At 45.3% G+C, this 4,427-nt stretch overlaps 1 pseudogene; it reads left to right on the top strand.

Annotated features, from left to right (window-relative positions):
* The first annotated feature begins 1,325 nt into the window (after window positions 1-1,325).
* LOC126185723 (5S ribosomal RNA) lies at window positions 1,326-1,443 on the top strand (annotated as a pseudogene).
* Window positions 1,444-4,427: the final 2,984 nt, after the last annotated feature.

Genomic DNA, 4,427 nt, shown 5'->3' with positions numbered 1-4,427 from the left:
AAACCTAACAAACCTAAGTACATCACACACATCCATGCCCGAGGCAGGATTCGAACCTGCGACCGTAGCAGTCGTGCGGTTCCGGACTGAAGCGCCTCGAACCGCTCGGCCACCGCGGCCGGCCGAACGCCTCTCCTTACAAATCTTCCCGGCTGTACATCTTCTCGCATCAAAGGCCACTGTGGCTGATTACCGTCGCGCAAATGTAAACGCTCGAGTCTGTCTAAGAAACTCACATGTTTTTCGTAGCTGTCCCGTGGTACTGCTACCAGCTCCTTCTTAACATAAAAAGGCAACATCCGCTCTATCCCAGCGGCAAACAACTCGACCGCCATACATGCATCTACATGCTTTAAGCGGCGCCACCACCAATCACAAAACTGTTTCATATTGCCACATTTTGCTTGGTACTTCCTGCCTCCCCAAAACTCCACTAACAATTGTTGCTGAATTTCTCCAGACCAATATTCTTTTAAAAACATTTTCTTAAAATCTGTGAAATCTTTGCAGTCAATAACCACCTCATTAGCCCACTGAAAGGCATCAGCCTGTAAGTGCCCCACTACATACGAAATTCACTCTCATTTTGTCCAGTACTCTGGCATTGCTGCATCACATTCCTTAAGGAATACTTTAGGATTTAGGGTTCCCTCTGGCTCAAAGGTATTAAACCTACGATACTGAATAAACGCTGCTTCTGGTGAATACCTCGACGAACCCTGGCCAACCGTTGTGGCCAGTTTAGCAATTGCTTGCTCATTTTGCAATATTCTAGCTTCCACCTGCTGATTATGGGCCTCTTTATGTTTCTCAAACGAGTCACACATTGCTCGACTAGCGGCCAACGCCTGAATCGTATTCTTAACATGCAACTTAAAACGAGTATCTTGTTCAGATCTTATCTTACCACTTATATTACCCACTTCAGTATTTATTCTAGTTTCAAAATCCCTCTGTTTAACTTCCAATTCAGTTGTGAAGTTGTGATATGCAGTAGCATGCTCATCCATTACTTTAGTTACTTTATCTAACCCCCTCTTGTGCCCTTTAGCACATTCCCTCTTCACTTGGTCCAGGTCAGTACCCATTTTGTATACTACTTGTTGTAGTTTAATGTCTACTTGCTGCTCCAATAGCAACTTACACTGGGTGAACTGCTCCACGATGTATTTCTTCACTTCCTCATACAAATTCGACACTTCCACTGCAATACTGGAGCTTACTTGTTCATTACCTTGCTTAATATCTTTACTGATTTCTTCCCGAAATTTCATCAAAGTTGCAAGAAGCGACAGCAAGAAAACAGTTTTCTCTTCGCCTGGTATGGCAACGGCCTTGCCGCAGTGGATGCACCGGTTCCCGTGAGATCACCGAAGTTAAGCGATGTCGGACGTGGTCGGCACTTGGATGGGTGACCATCCAGGCTGCCATGCGCTGTTGCCATTTTTCGGGGTGCACGTAGCCTCATGATGCCAATTGAGGAGCTAATCGACCGAATAGTAGCGGCTTCGGTCAAGAATACCATCATAACGACCGGGACCTCACGCCCCTCCTATCCGCATCCTCATTCAGGATGACACGGCGGTCGAATGGTCCCGTGCTTCCCCTGGTACTGCCGAAATCATTTGGTCTACTACTGATTCTGGCCTGCCTTAACCCCTTCAGAGATTGGATCACTCAAGTTTAGTGGCACCTCTTTTTGTTTGTTCGGTCTCTACTTTGCTATCAACTGTCAATAAAATTCTCGTTGAATGCAGATCTGGGCTAAACACCTCTGCACTGTCTAATTCCCTCGTTATACTACCCATTTTAATAACCTCCTCAATATCACCTTTGTCTTTCCCTGCTATGCTACTTTTACCCTGCTCAGCCATTCTCTTTTCTAAAGTTAAACCGCTGTTCAACAGTTGGTATAGAATTCGGTTTCTTAGTTTTCGACTACTTTCTGACGAACTGCCCCTTTGCTGCTTGCCCCACCTTGGTCTGCTAGCGCCGTCCTCTTTGTGCGCAGCCTCTGCACTGGCCCCCTCCTTACGTTGTCTGTTGTCCTTTGGTGGTCTGCTTCCACCGCGCCCTAGCTCCGTTCCTTTCTGTGCGGCCGTTCGTCGCGCCCAGCAGAGCTTGCCCCACTGCGGCGCTCGCTTACGCAACGCTCTCACGATTCAAGGCTGCTACGCAGCCCTTTTCGACCGGTACCGCCTCCACGTAGTAAGCACGCAAGCCAAACTACTGAGCCGCTCTGCAGCTGCAGTTACTTAAGCCTAGTTTACACGACGACACTAGGTTGCAGGCAACTGCACTACCGGCCACTGCCCATGTGCGCCGCGCGTTTGCGCAACTCGTTGGTGCAGCTAAACACTATCGGCGTGTTTCAACTTTGACGACACTATAGTTGAAATCTTTTATCTTGGCGGCTCGCGCATGCCCGCCCAGACGCGGGAGATTGCTGCGTTGCCAGTTGCACACGACGCACGCGCCAATAGAAGCAGCGCCATAGTATAGCATAGTTCACAAGCTTACGTTTAGGGGGGAGCGCGCAGTTCATGAATTAAAGCCACCACGGCCGCATTAACCCTTTCGCTGCTTCAAAGACGTGCTCCCTGCATTCTGCGCTGTGCGCGATTTTGTCACTGCACTGCTCGCCTGTGCAGACACATCGTGTTCCGACTGCTTTGACACTCTTATCATTCGATTCCACAAAAACTATTTGGCCCAAAAATTAGATTTTTACACATCTTCTTGACTGATACCTTCCCCCCATAAATGACTTAATTTTGTTTCGATGTTCAACGCAGTTATTATGCCCCATTAAATATAGTAAACCATTGCACGAAATTTTGAAGAGTTTGCAGAGGTAAAAGTCCATAGAGTATACTTTCCGTATGGTCGATTTTAGTTGCCACAATGTTGAGAATGAAATGTGGACAAGATAACTAAATTTCATATAAAATTTACTGTATAACAATATCTCATTTAATTTAAGTACCACATAGGTGTCGCATGTAATATTGAGAAATATTCCGTCTTTCGCGACAGTAATAAAAGTTTTATTTACACTGGACGCGTTTGGCTTTATTTTAAAGCACTGCGCTGACAGCGCAGTCATCCTGCACATTTCCTCGGCCTGTTATCTTACCTGCCCTTACCTGCAGTTCAGCTGCTCATACGTTATTCGGCACCCTGTGGATTCGGGACTTCGTAAATATGTAGAACTAAGGTTTTGGAGAGGAATTCTGGTGGAACTAAATAATGCAACGCACCTCTGACGCAAGCAATTATATCAGCTTCAAAATCCTCTGACACCATTTATTACAAGTATGTTGCAAAATCGTGGTTTGCACGCTAGAATCCAGCAAAATAGCGGTCAGGCGGATATGCCCCTCTAAGTAGGATTAAGACCACAGTCGGACACCGATTGCATTTTGTTGTCGTCTCAATCAGGCTAATCCCAATTGTGATCATATTAATATAAATCACCATGGGGGTCTTTTAGTGCACAAGGACAGGATCTTGTATTAACGGATGGAACTCAGTCTTTACTTACACTTGATACCCCACATAAAAATATGCATGATCATAATCAACTGGTCATAATTATCATTGGCAGAGCACAAGAATAGAATTGCAACAGCAGGAGCGAACACAGCAGCTGACTTACCGTGTACAATAACTGTCGTGAAGTTGCCTGCACTCATCTTTGCTCAATTAACTATTTGCGTCTGAAAATCGCCAGAAGACTATAATGTACAATACCATTCTCAAGGCTCTCTTTGTCGGTCATTACCACGCACAACAGATTTGTTTTCGAAGGGTAGCGTGTTCTAAGGAAAACAGCAACATATATTTTGAGGGATGCAGCTGGCATTGGGCATGCCAGACTATCAATATGTCTCAGAATGAACAAAAGGTGTTTTTCTAAAGATAACAGATGTGTACAATTTTCCATCCACTTGCTGGCAAACAAATGATGTTTTCAGAAAGGGTCCTCTACTTGCTTCACAGAATATTTTGGCTCCCACAGAAACTGCCTACACGAAGCCTGCCTGAAGAAGAGAATGAAAGCAGGTTAGTGTCCTCATCCCACAGCTATACCATGACTAACAACAACATGAATTTCGAAGGGTGCAGCTAATGTCAGAAATATCAAGCTATCTGTTTTCTTCAGAATGAACAAAGAGTGTTTTTCTAAAGCTAGCAGCTGCGTCCAATATTCCAACCACTTGCAAGCAAACAAAGGCTGTTTGTCTCAGATCTTTTTTTCCTCACCCCACAGTTGTGATATTTTCCTCAAACAGCTGCACCAAGCCTGGTTGAAGAAAAAAGAAAGGAAGTTATAACTTGCTGGTATGGCACTCTGAGTTCCTATTGATCCTCTGCAAAATAGAGGGTGCACTCTGAAGTTAATAAGGCCCAACCGCCACCACAAT

This window comes from Schistocerca cancellata, chromosome 4 (genome assembly GCF_023864275.1).
Source record: "Schistocerca cancellata isolate TAMUIC-IGC-003103 chromosome 4, iqSchCanc2.1, whole genome shotgun sequence".
NCBI classification, from domain to species: Eukaryota; Metazoa; Arthropoda; class Insecta; order Orthoptera; family Acrididae; genus Schistocerca; species Schistocerca cancellata.
This window is presented reverse-complemented; position numbering and strand designations above follow the sequence as displayed.